Source organism: Ptychodera flava, chromosome 3 (assembly GCF_041260155.1).
Source record: "Ptychodera flava strain L36383 chromosome 3, AS_Pfla_20210202, whole genome shotgun sequence".
Lineage (NCBI taxonomy): Eukaryota > Metazoa > Hemichordata > Enteropneusta > Ptychoderidae > Ptychodera > Ptychodera flava.
In genome coordinates this window covers 7,543,217-7,558,159 of record NC_091930.1, presented here as the reverse complement: position 1 = coordinate 7,558,159, position 14,943 = coordinate 7,543,217, and the positions used below count along the sequence as shown (strand labels likewise).

Below are 14,943 nucleotides of genomic sequence, written 5' to 3'. Positions count from 1 at the left end.
CCTTTGCTCAGAACGTATACCCCGGGCGCAGCGCACGAGAGAACATTGTAATGCCTGAATGTTTTAGTTTGCTTTTAGTGACATGATCTTTTCAAGAGATCACCAACAGTGTCGCAGCGCAAAATGTCCCGTACGGCCGATTGCCGCGCCGATCGAGTAAATTAAAATGACTTGCCAGGCTATCTGATTAGATGTACTGTGCTTTCGTGCCAGATATTGAAAAAAAATTACAAGAAGAATGACAGTCGATGTCACATCGTCATTCATCGGGAAACACATGTGTGGCAGGAAACTTCCCGTATCCTACACAATCGTGAAGACTGCGATTCAAAATGGCGACCCGACAATGCGGTGACAAGCTTTCTTTGTTTTTCTTCATTCCAAACATGTACAAAATAGGCCTTACACATCACTTTTTGCAGGATTCGTTTGCTCTGAAAATGCACGGGAACATGGGTCGATTGAACCATTTGTCTCGTGCTCCAGGGAAATGACAGTTCTTTCAAAGGTCAACGTCCAGCACAGCTACAGTCAGTATGATAGATTTCTAACAGGGTAGTGAATTTCGCCCAAAGTCGTTTCATAAATGACGAGCACGACATCTTTTGAAACTTTATTGTGTTTACCCTCAAACTGTTAACACGACGGAAGTGGTATCAGGGGGTCAAAGTTGCCAAATTTTGACCCCATGTTGAGTGCGTAGTAATCGGACTGCTATCGCAGTAATCGGACGTGTTATTTGGAATGTGATTAGGGGCTAAATATTGATAATTTGAAACTTCAAAACCCGATTTTCAATATTGATGTGTTTAGAAAACTGTATATAAATATTTCGTGATAATTAGTTACGTTTATAATCAATCCATGGACGACGCAACAATATTATATTTCGACGCGTGTGGTGCTTACCTACAGCACGTGGCCTGTCACTGTGTGCTACTTTCGGCACCTTGTATCGCACGGTCTGGCTAACTTCGCCAAGTTGGAGCACCCGAAAAAAACGGGACAGCAGCATCACCTGACTTAATATGCGGTCACATGACTTGTAAAACGCTATCAATACGGAGTGAAGTGAGTACAACGAACAATATGTCATTAACTGTCCGGAAACTGAGGTCGTCCGAAAACTCACAATGATTGTACTGTACTGCAGCTACAACATGCAATGCATGTTGCACTCATTGAACCGAAACACTCTGGCACGGGATCGCTCCACTATTTATAGAATAAAATCAACCGTCAAAAGTTCAAACTAAGACTGATCCTATCTTATTTAATACAAAGAGATGAATTTGGCCTCATCGTACTTTCCAATCTGTCCCGAGCATTATATTGCTTTGTCCCCTCGCGCTTTGTCCTTGAAAGTCAGAATCCGATGACTCTGATTTGGAGCCACTCGAAATCACTTTCTGAGTTCTGGTCAACACTGTCCTCGCTGGAGCAACTTGATACGTCTCTGCAGATGGTCTGCCGGTGTGGCTTCCTTGCCATGTTTACTGGGCGTCTGTGAGCACTGTTTATATAGCTTACTTTGTTTGTGGTGTAATTTATGCAAGGACCGCTAAATACACTTTCCTGTCAGTAGCGGTGGACAAATGACGTCAATTGTACCTGTTGGTCAATATGCAAATACTGCTGCACGGCTCGGGTGCGAAGTGGCACCCTGATCACCAGGCATGAAAAAGGAGTCAAATTTCGCCCTTCGCGCACATCTTGCCAAACTGACGCAATATGCAATCCATAGACAGGTCCCCTAGCTGAGTTTTTAAAGAGAAAAAATAAGTCATAGGCCCTTTAAGGACCGGGTTCGCCATTGTAAATATATTGCTTGTATGTGTCCTTTGTATGCTCTATGCTTAATATCATTGCATATTTGAACATAACTCATCGTTAGAATAATTCGTATCTTGCTATTTCGTGCTATGCGTTCAACGTTGAAGGTAAGCCTTGGTAATATTAATGTCCGTCCATTAATTCTGTTTGATGAAATATCCAACCTCAGAAACATGAAGATCCATCACGCCGGTATACTTGTGTTTCTGGCTATGAGTTCAACTCTAGTAATGGTAGGTAAACATTCTTGGTATAATATATACTGTTCATCTATTACTCCTGTAGTATAGGTTAAATAATCATAAATAGTTTTTTCAGTTTGAAGTTAAATTCTATAACATTGCTTTATTTACCGTATCTCTGCTCTCGCATACCCTCAAGTACGTTCTAAAGACATATTTCCATGTATCAGCGACAGAAACTGCGGTTGTTGTGTCCACAGTGGGACATAATGTCATATTAGAGATCAATCCATGTCAAAAAGTCTCAATATTCTCTCTGCGCAACTTATTTTGTATAAGTTGCTTGTTCCTGTAATTTGGTCTTTTCTTGTTGTAAAGATTACTTGTCTAGTTTTGTTTAAACGTATTCACAAAGATTACATCATAATTAGTTAGAGAAACTGCTGCTCTGAATAGACCCGAACATGGCACCAAATGCCATTTTTCTCAACAGCTGAAGCAAACGCAAATAGTTGGACACTCTTCTTTGTGTTTCTGTCTAAGTAATTCTTGCCTTCCAAAAGTTGCAAAAAAAGTGAAAAACAGTTTTAAATAAATAGTTGTGAATTATTTATCCCTGTGTTAAGTAAACATTTACGTATCAACTTTTTTGATAGTCTTGCGATAATGGATGGAGTGAATACAACGGTCATTGCTATTATGTCGAACCCAGCGAAATGGACTTCACGGAAGCTCAATATGCATGTTATAATAAAGATGCCTATTTGACAAAAGTAACTGACCAAGATGAATCTGATTTTGTGAATGGTAAGAAAAATTAATTTCTTTGCATACATACATACATACATACATACATACATACATACATACATACATACATACATACATACATACATACATACATACATACATACATACATACATACATACATACATACATACATACATACATACATACATACATACATACATACATACATACATACATACATACATACATACATACATACATACATACATACATACAGTACTGCATAACAATACTACGAACTGTTATTTTGGCAGTAACTGTAATATTGTTTTGAACTTTTTGTTTAATTTATACTGTTCCCTTCGTGCAAGTTCGTGTTGCCCGTTAAATCAGGGAAATTGTCTGTTTTCAGTTCTTAATTACGTACGAATTACCACAATATACTTTCAGAAAACTCAATAATGCATCCTTTATCCGACATCATGATATGTTATAGGACCATGAAGTGGTCCAAATCATTTCCATTCAAGGTAATACTTTACCAGGTCCATGGGACATTTATGATTTACAAATTTACGTAGGACCATCATGAACCACTTATAGCTAGTGGTGTTAGCAGGTGTCCGGAATGGGTAAGCGTACCCTGCCAGCATGCTACACCATCAGGATTGGTCCAATAATTGTCTAAATATTGTATGAAATGATACAATATATGAATTGCTGTAATAAGGCAAAGCCGGGAATGCTGTAGCTAATCATTTGAGTGACCGAGGTGTCATATTTGGCCACAATGCCGTCATATCGACAATATAACTCTTCTAAAGTCCTAACGAGTTTTTATTATATGTATCCCTGTCTCACTAGTTTTGATGCCAATGAGCTGTGTCTCAGTTGAAAATGAGAGTAGGAATCACAAGCCTTACAATATCTAAGAAGTTAAGATACGCACACACCATAAGCAGGTGCATACGGAATATTACTTGACAAGTGGGGATAATTTATGATTTCAAAATCGAAATCATCCCTTTTGTCATACAGCTTAGTGTGTAGCCCATTAGTACCCACTTGCAGGAACAGATCAAGATATGAAGCTGAGTTTCTACCCTCTGTTGTTTCTTTGATGTCTAACTCATCAGGATAAATATGATGTAAGTAATTTGATATGTCTGGATTGTCTAGACTAATCAGATACCAATATATCTGTGCGCGTTGTTAAAACGCCTTGCAAGTTTTTTAGACCCTGCCTTGTGGAGAGATTGTAGGAACCCTGCTTCATATGAATACAGAAATAAGTCTGCAAGAAGGGGTGCACAATTTGTACCCATTGGTATGCCGACTTATTGTTGAAATGTCATACTACCAAACTTAGCAAATATGTTGTCAGTTAAGAAATTAAGCACGTTAATAATTTCTTAATCTGTGTATTTGTGCTGGGCATCAAGTTTGTTACTAACATAACCTGGCCTATGTTTGATTGTAATGTATCAGTACCTTATCTTCTACTGCCATTTTTATGCAGTGAAGCTTGTTAAACAAGAGATGACAGCCTTGTTTTAAGTTTTCGTGGGGATTGAGGTATATAATGTGGAAAAGTCAACTTTCGGACCGAACTGTACTTATTGTTCGTGACTCTTAAATCAAGAAACAATTCCTTTGAATTTTTAGTATCCACATTTGATTCAACTCACTCGTTTCATACACAGTGTCACAATCGAAAAAGGACCATTTTGATGGTTGTTAAAATTATAGTCAAGAGTTGTGACATGTGTTTGCTTGATCCTGGAATAAAGCGTTGTTTGAAGGGGTTCTTCTGCAGTTTAGGCATCCAATACAACATAGGCGGTGTTTTGTCCTTCTCTTTCAAAGAATGTAAATTCATTGAGAACACATGAATGGTTTGAAAAAATGTCTTCATCAGTGAGGGAGGAAAGAGTGTAGGGTGCATTACTCTTATCTGAATGAAGGTTTTATTCGTCTATTATACACTGGTATAATAATTCCTACAGAAAAAGAAAATGTTGTTTGAAGCTTTGTCTGCAGGAACTATAACATATTCGTTGAGTAAAACATCGAGGCATGCTTTGACAGATGGGCCATCTACTACAGAGGAAGTATTTACATCTTTAGTGTGAGGACGGAAATGTGAAATACGTGATTTTAATTTATCTCTGACTTTGCTCAGCCAGTCAGAGAGGCATTCCACATCAACTTCCTCAACTGCAGCCCACTGTCTTGTATATCTTTGGCGGCATCTATGATAGTTGTGAAATTAAATTTCCAATTAATATTTTTGTGACTCCCGATATTTTCAGGCCATGTTCAAAGAGCTGAAGAAGTTAATTTTTGCTGTTGGTAATGATGGTCAGGTCACCAGTTGTTATGTAACCAAGTGGTTTATAGCAAAAGGGGGATGCCAAGCAATTGCAAGTTACGTTGTTGTTTGAGTGAAAGTTGAAGTTTTTCAAGACATTGTTATCGTTAAAATGTTTCCTACCAGTGGTTTTTGTGTATGAGTAGGAAACTAAAGGTGGTTCTTGATATTAAAAATATGGAGGTATTTTTCCACAACTTTCTTATCATGCAAATATTGCTGATGCTTATTTGGTCAATGGCTTTGTTTGCAAATGGTACATGAAACAATAATGCTTGTCACTGTTCAAGAGTTCTAACCTTACTGGCTTAAACAGGCAGTTATTGCTTATGTCGATAATAATTTGGACTAAACGATAATCGGGGTTATTTTGGTTGATATTCATCGTCTGGACTCTTGGCAGTAACGAATGAATTTCTGCAAGGACCAAGCAAACAAAGCAGCTCTTATTTTTTGAACTCCTAATGGTTGATTAAGTATAGACAATAGATCAGTGAACTTGGGAGGACTGCTGGTCTACTGGTCTATCCTGCTGGTACTACCATGTCTATGCCAATGACTTTGTCATCTTCTCTTGTAAGAGTTAAATAAACCCATCACATTTACACGACTACCCCTAAGCAAGTGTACTTTTCCACATTTTGAAAATTTTACTCTGTGTTATATTTAATGATATTGCACTATAGTACCAATCACATCAAACGTGATAATTTTGTAGGCCTGACACCTGATTCAGCCTGGATTGGGACAAGACGTGGCTGTGGATGTGAAAACTGGGCAATGGTCTCCGACTTTGCACTGGTAAATAAACCTCATAATAGAAACTTTTTTTTATTTTCCGAATCCGTATCGCCCGTACGCGCGTCGTTTTGAGATTTCAGAAGGAACTTTCGAAAAGTATGAAAATTGCTACCTTTGCCTTTTACTTTTTTTTTTCAAAACATTTACAGTTAATTAAGTAATGAAAGTCATGGGAATCTTTTAGCGAAATTAACCTAAAATGTCACAAAAATCGCAATTTAATCTGAAAAATGCAGATTTGTATACTTCATCATAACTTTAACAAACCTGATTACGGTGATCACTGGACGTCTGTATTTCATATAGAAAAGAAATCAATAATGAGGAAATTAGATCAAACTCCGAGTCTCTTGCAGATGTATACTCTCTCAATTCAAAAAAAGAATATCAACTAAAAGTATATGATTATTACTATTCAAAACGCTTTATAATTTCTTCACACGAGGGATGTCTAAAAACAAAATATGGGAAGAGCTGTGTTACGTAATTCTTGCTATAACTGACAAAACTCGACAAAAATGAAATTTATGTTCAATATGGCTTACATGATGCACATGCACTGCATAAAAACCCTATAATACTTACTGTATTAACATGGATTATTGCCTGTATTTTAGCTGAAGAGTGCATATACAGATGAATACAGTCAATAATCCACTTTTTGTACTCAGCAAGCCTGTATTCATGTTGATTCATGTGAATTCACGTGTATTATACTATAATACAGGCAACTCATTAATGTGAATTTATCTGAATTATTGTGTTTTCATGCAGTGATGGCAATTTGGTCTTCCCTTTGTATGTCCCCGGCTAATTCCAGTTCAGTATTAAACTTGTAATTTGAAAAACTGAGATAGCGCATGCTTGTCTCAAAATTGCAATGTCTGTAAAATGTAATAGTTTTATAACATCACAGTAAATTTGTGTTGCTGATCTATAATGTATTGTACGCTTGTTAACAAAAGAATTTCTGTTTTTGTATCAGGTTTCATTCACAGACTGGGGTAAGGGTGAACCTAACAACCAAGGTGGCGACGAAAATTGCGTTGAGTCTAAGTCGGAAACCTCCAAATGGAACGACCGCGATTGAAGTCATAAACTGAAGTCGATTAGCGAAAAGGACGATAAGTAAGTCAAGGAAATAGCTCTGATATGAACGTTTCGACATTCCTCTCCTCCAATCAAACGTGTCGCAGATTCATATTAAGTATGCATATTTACAACTGTAGCGTAATGTTACGACAGCCTTGAAAGTGACTGAAAGTGATAAAACCCCGATGATTATGATGATGATAATACTTGTGAAACGACCTTCCCTTACAAAATGCGTTGGAATTCAAAACTTACAAGATCGTTTTTTATGATGTGTTTAGTTTGCTTTCTAGTTAAAAGTATAGTATTATATGCAAAAATCGAATTAATTTTATTTTGTGTCAAATACTATTTTTCAGTGAACCAAGCGAAGATATTTATGGCTGAAACTCGTAATCGGACAAACTCTTGCGAGCGCTTACATCGTCTACTTCATTTCGTTTTTCTTCTATAGATGGTGTTGATGGCACGACTTACAGATGTGATTAAAAGCGGCGTTGGTCTAAGAGACTAATAGTGCTTAGGAGTGACTAAGATCTAAAGATTTTCTAACATAAAGTCCCACTCACTCTCTCCATCTGTACAATTTAAGCTGTTATGTATTCACTTTATGAATGTTAACATTAAAAAAGGTCATCTTGATGTATACCAATGTGTTGTAGAATGTTCTTAATGTGCAGGAAGTGACGGGAAACACCTACCATACCCTACGTATGTTAAGATTGCATGATTGTATAGGAGCACTTCAAAAAAATGTAATTGTTGAATTTGTGATCGACTGTCTCCCCATACTCCAACGGGATTTACGATCTTCATCGTCCAGAGGTGTGGTCAATGAATTCTCACCAAAACAGTTATTCTTTTTGTGTCTCCATCTGTTGCACACTCATTACATATATGCATTGGCTTGGCTATGTGAGAGCATGGTAACTTTGACACGTTCAACCGCACCATAAAATGTTGTTTTAATATTCAAACCTTCATACCTTTCTCATAAAGTGGGTCAGAACATGATATAAGCCTTAACAAATTGGAAAGGAAAGTTTTAAGGTCCAACCTATAGTGTAGGTGTCTTGCAGGACCGTACTGTCTCTTGCCTCTCCGCAAAATATCTGTAATTAAAGTAAAAGAAAAATTAATACACGAGCTGCTAGGTTTTAGCAACCCTGTATCCATGTCAATATGAAGACATTATGCATGGAACATTAACTCCTTCACCCGGTTTCCATCACCAGGCGTAAAACATTGAACCAGTCGACGGATGAAACCATGCACTTTTTTTGTAACTGTATCTGACTCTTCTGAGATCTTTAACTCATTATAAGACCAATTCCATAGGACGGTATCACTGCTACCAATTGGGCTGGTGATTATGCATCTGCTTGAGGTATTATTTTGCCTGGCTTGTGTATTATATCATGATCATAGGCTTGTGTTCAGCCTGTTACCATGTAAGCTTGCCCAAGGGTTCTTTCACTGATTTGAGGAAAGTTAATGATGGAATTACTGAAAGTTAATATTGTCCGTTATTACATTGAATCTGTTTCAGATAACTTCTGAACTTGCCAATTCATCAGACCACTGCATAATATTCGTGCTCCGTCGCAGAATAATTCCGTTGTGGCTAATTCAGAATCGAGCTGGCATAGGCTATCGGTCGAATACACCTTTGACTTTTTGTTAAGCCAACGACGAACTCCTACATCACTGCTATCGGTTACAAGCGAGAATGTTACATCAAACGTAGCATATACTAAACATGGAGAATCTGACAATTTAGCTTTGAGTTCATCAAAAGCTTGTTGGCAACTTTCCAATTAATGGATGCCTCTACTTGTTGATGTCAACTGATATAGAAGGGCTGCAATAGCTGAACATCCTCCTATGAAACGTCTATAATACGAAGCTTGTCCAATAACTCTACAAAGCTCTGCAACTTTAGTAGGCGTTGGAAACTCTGCAACAGCACTGACTTTTCTTTGACTTAGTGACACCACATTGGAGTTACCAGCCGGCCAAGGTACTCCATTTCTGACTGAATTTAATAGCACTTTCTTGGCTGTAACTTAAGCCCTGCCTCCCTCCACTTTATGAACACCAGTTCAACTCGCTGCAAATGCTGCTCAAATGTCGAAGAAAAGATCAAAATGGCATTTTAGTATACGAGTAGGGCATGCCACAAATCTGGACTGAAAGTAGATTATATGAGGCTTTGAAATATGACACGTTCTCCCCTTAGTGCAAAGGGCATATCTTTGAACAGGAATAGTCCCCAGCGACATGTAAAGGCAGTCTTCTCAGAGTCTCTGATTCTTTATCCATGCCATATTGCCTCCTTGTCAATACGAAGTTGACTTGTGTATCAACCATTGCTGGGAGAGTTGGCTCTAGGCTTGAGTTGCTTGAATTGCAATTGCAATCACAGACTCCACTGCTTTACGGACTAGAGTACTTACGTTTTTGTCGACTTCCGTTGCTTGAGTAATGTTGTCGACAGAAACAATGTTCCGTTTGTCTGATATTTTGTAAAGTTGCTTTCAAAGTCCAACACATCCTTAAAATCAGCTTCAGCCACCTTGTGGCAAAGGGCAACAAATAGTTGATTGCTTAATTCTCTTAGGAGGCGGCGATAAATTGAACTATGACAAAAAAAAAACATTCTTTTGTAAACTTTCTCAGTGAACGTACAAACTTCCCAAATGTTCTAACCTGGTTCAAGTTTACGGGAATGAAATTCTATCTGACAGTGCTGAAAACTCATCTTTATTCAAATCAAACGTTGTTATCAATTCTGCCTTTATATTTTTTGTCCTTTTTGTCGTCATCAGAAAACTCCAAATCGAACACACATCACAAATATATGACGGCGAACCCCCAAACGAGGAAAGATGTCTTAAACTCCTGACGCAGAGGGCGCCAATCAACAATAAATGATTCTCTCAATATAATCAATAATACTGTCATGAGCACCAGCTTCAGGAGAGGTAACGATGTTATGTTGTCCTTGCCATCACGTGTTAACAATATTACACAAGAACGTCTTGGTGAAAACTTCTACACAGAACAATGTTACTCATCATAATCCAGGGTCGTCAATGATAACCATCTATTTCCACACTGCCATTGACTTCTAAGTCAAATGACTTGGTGTTTTAGCTTCTTACGTTACTGCCCATATTTACTGAAAGATTGTTTGATTAGGAGAGATTTGCTTTGCTCTCCTTTCTGAGCTACGGCCATACACAATCGTACCCAAATTTGTGCAAGACAATTTGTTAGGTGCAGAAAAGCTGAGCACCAAAGGCGTACATTGTGGGTATTGTCTGAATTTTGAGCTGGCAAGCTGCCGTCAACCACGATACATCACTTGTTTGTTCTTTCCCTATGTCTCGGCAAATCACCACAGTCGGATACAACGTTAGGCGTAACTATGCAAAATTAATAACAGTCAATCGTTCTTTCACGACACATTATCCTGAGTGCATTGAAAAGCGTATATATTATCAGCATTTACGGAAAATAAACACCAATCGTATCAGTTGTTCTTACCTCAGTCATGTCATGTATATTTAACATTTGTCACAACCAACAAATATTTTAAACGCTCGCCTTATGCCATTCCAAAAAATATCACTCATTAAGCCTATAAAGAATACAAGATGCAATTAACTGGAGTCTGAAGTGCGAACTATTGAAAAATAAATAAAGGTGATACCAGGGTTCTTAGCGCCGGCTGGATTCCAAAACGCGTACTCTTCAATGCGAAATAGTTTGGAGGCGTACAAACATACATACATACATGCATACATACATACATACATACATACATACATACATACATACATACATACATACATACATGCATGCATGCATGCATGCATGCATACATGCATGCATGCATGCATGCATGCATGCATGCATGCATGCATGCATACATACATACATACATACATACATACATACATACATACATACATACATACATACATACATACATACATACATACATACATACATACATACATACATACATACATACATACATACATACATACATACATACATACATACATACATACATACATACATACATACATACATACATACATACATACATACATACATACATACATACATACAGAGAGACAGACAGACAGACATACATACATACATACATACATACAGACATACAAAAATAGAGCCTCGACTTGAATAAAGGTCGAAAATTAACGTTGAGCCTAGCTTCCTCGTAGAGCTATGTCAATAATAGACCATGTGTGTTGTATTTTTTGTTGTTGTCCTTGTGGCTTAATATGTATTTTGAGAATTCCGTGTAGTTCCCGATTTTGATGTTTTGAAAGTGTGTTTGTGGTATTATCTCTTGTTCTAAAAGCCGAGTCCGTAAGTCCTGAGTAGTGATTTGCATTATTGTTTGTAGTAACGCTAGCTTTGTAGACTACTGAGGACGTGATATATGGTTACGTGTCGGTTACTTTTCCAAACACTATCTTCTTAAGGGAATAGTCTTTCAAAACACCCTCTTATTGCTTTTATGTGGATACAGTGGGGACTGGAAATACAGATTACAGTATTAATATAGACTGATTATGAATTTTAACCATATTCTGAATGTAAAAAATTGTCATATTACATTGCATTTAGGCAAGGAAACTCCTTACAAATTGGAACGGCTGTTTTAGCGGCTATCTTGAATTTTTTATGCGAAGTGATAATTGAACATGTCGGTTTGTGAAAAAAGAAAGTTCTCTTCTCATTTGCTTGTCAAGGGAAACTAAAAATCCCGATCACAGCATCTTATGCAGCTGAGATATGACTTTCTACATGTCTTGTAGACATCTGGCTGGCCATATTGAATATTGTTAAATGTCAACGGGTGCCGAGATGGTATAAAGCAATTTCTAACATTGTATAGGCTTCGGAAGATATAAACAAGCAAAAAGAATGATTTGGGGTTCCAAATTTTAGGGGTTTGTCCTTGGGCACCTGATTTTCATTAATGTAAAGGAGTTCCATCGGCGAGCGTTGTCGGGTTACAAGATTTGTCCTCTGCTATCTGTCATTGTCATTTTATGTTTACGACTGTGAGAACCATTGCAGGATAAAACATTTTAGATGGACCAAAATTGGGCTTTCGTCACTACACTATTAACGAGAAATGGATAAATTGCTACCCTACTTCTATAATTCTCTTTTCAATGGTCAAACATTGATCAGCTGTAACATGAAAATCTTTTACCCCTGATTTAAAACAATGCTAAAACGTACATAGTGACATTTGATTTATAGCAGCAAACAAATTAAAGAAGAGTTTGCACATTGCGGAACGAATTTGCTCATGCTGAAAATGGGGAGTTTTAATTTATTTCATGTAAATTGACGGCCTTCACGCTAAAGGGATCAGATATTTACATGATCTTTCGTAAACGATAGAAACTAATATAGCTACAATAGAAATTATGGTTACTGGTACGGCCACTGCATTTATTTGTTTGGCGAGAAATTTTTATGAATTTTAAGATATATTTTCAGAGTGTTGTCTCGTTTTATTTGAATGAGTCACTGAGAGTTCAGACTTCTTTAACGTGTTTTGTTATATCCATATTCGTTAAAGTAGGTAAGTTCCTTTTATACTGTTAGTTCACTAAAATAAGATAAATTCTGAGGTCATATAGTTAAGTTTATTCCAACTTCTATGTGATTTCCACGATTACTTTGTTTTTTTGTTTGTGTGTGTGTGTAGGTACATACATACATACATACATACATACATACATACATACATACATACATACATACATACATACATACATACATACATACATACATACATACACACACACCCACACACACCCACATACACACACACACACACACACACACAACACACACACACACACACATATATATATATATATATATATATAATATATATATGTAAATACGTTCCACAACGAGCAAACACTTCCATTTTCTAATTCGTTTGCTGCAAAAAAATCAAATGTCAGTTTGTACCATTTTAGCATGTTTTAGAAGCGGGGGTAAAAATTTTATGTTTTAGCTGATGCATGTTTGTTGGCCAATGAAAACAGGAAGTAGAATTAGAGTAGGAACTTATCCATGTCCAGTTAATAGTCTAGCGCCGGAACCTTATATTTTGGTCCTACCAAAATGTTTTTGACCCTGCATGGTTCTCACATTCGTATATATCCCATGACCATGGCACATATTACAGGACATCTCTAATTACCGCACAAAACTCGCGAATGGAACTCCTTCACATTAATGAACATCAGGTGCCTGACAACAAAAGCCAAAATTGTTCCATCCCGCAATCATTCTCGGTGATTGTTTGTATCTTTGGAACCTTAAAAATTATGAATTGCATAATGCCGTCCCGGCATCCTTTGAATTTAAAGATATCCAAGATAGCGAGGACAATGAGTGCAAGACATGTAAAAAATCATATCTCAGCTTTAAAGGATGTTGCGAGAGGAGTTTTTGTTTCTTTGGACAGGTGAATGATGCGAGAAATTCTTTTCTTCCATTAGCCGACTTGTGTAATGCTAAATTTGTGTGAAATTCCAAAATGGCTGCCATCTTTATGTGAAAGATCATGTCTAACAATCCAATGAGATGCAGTGAGAGTGGTTGAGGTGTCATTTGTCTGGTAAATGGGGTCGTGAAATTTATTTCTTTCACTGATCGACATGTGCAATTATCACTTTGCATGAAAATTCAAGATAGCCACGAAAACAGCTGTTCCAAAAAGTCCTTGTCCCATTACAAAACATTTTATCTTACGATTGTGATTAGTGCGGCTGCGTCTTGATACGAAGCACTCGAGTCGAATACAAAGACAATGTCTCTGTCTTTCTCGTTAGTTGAGGTGAAGTGAGTTGAGGCATGAAGAGCACAATTGCAGTTATGTCATAAGTAAGTGCCGAAAGAAGAAGTTATACTTATAAAATATGAATGTTAGTAGCAGTCAATACGGCAAGCTATAATAGTCGTCAATCAAGAAAAAAACCGTACGCCACGGTCACTCAATGCCACTCTTTTATGGAATGACCGTGCTTACGTTGAACTGGTTTCGACCATTTTCAGCTTTTGTCTGCCTTTTATTTTCGTTGTTTGCCAGGCGTTGGCAGAACGGAGTCGTTTCTGGTCTGTTGTATGCGATGTCGCATTGCAACTTGAATTGCCAAGTGGTGTCAGACTTTGAAAATACCAAAAACCTTCACGAAACCACAGTCCCTCATAGAGGGACGATGACGAAACTAATATTCAGTCAAACTTCACAGGGGAGACTGTCGCTGTTTCCAGACACTGCCTTGCATGCAAAGGCTGTTCGAGTAGTTTGATTTTGGTATTATTGACGTCAACGTGATTCACGACAGCTTAGTATATTAATTAACCCCGACGTTTTGGTTGCATACATGCCGAGTTAGCATCGGCGAAGTCGTTATGTCCACATCAAAACAAGACACACTTTGACTGACAGCCGTACCGATTACCACCATGGGATAATTTCTATCGTAGATGTATTGGTCTCTATCGTTTACGAGAGATCAAGTAAATATCAAATCAATTTAGCTTGAAGGTCGTCAATTGACTTAAAACTAATTTCCAGCATGAGCAAATTCGTTCTACAACGATCAAACATTCTGTAATATAATTTGTTTGCTGCTATAAATCAAATGTCACTCTGTACTATTTTAACATTTTTGAACGCAAGGGTGAGAGATATTCATGTTTCAGCTGATGCATGTTTGGCCATCGAAAAAGGAAGTAGATTTAGGATAGCAACTTACCCATGTCCCGTTCTTAGTCTAGTGACGAAAGCTCGAATTTTGGTCCAACCTAATTTTTTACCAATGCAATGGTTCCCACAT

General features: G+C 37.4%; 1 protein-coding gene and 1 long non-coding RNA gene across 2 annotated transcripts in view; one reads left to right on the top strand and one right to left on the bottom strand.

The window, feature by feature from the left end:
• LOC139129478 (hepatic lectin-like) overlaps positions 1 to 14,943 on the bottom strand; it is a 243,157-nt gene that overhangs the window by 59,410 nt on the left and 168,804 nt on the right. The gene's annotated exons all lie outside the window — the stretch shown is intronic.
• Positions 2,001 to 7,222, top strand: LOC139124810 (uncharacterized). Its single transcript, XR_011550047.1, has 3 exons — positions 2,001 to 2,066; positions 5,856 to 5,938; positions 6,924 to 7,222. It is a non-coding gene; the product is annotated as an uncharacterized lncRNA (long non-coding RNA).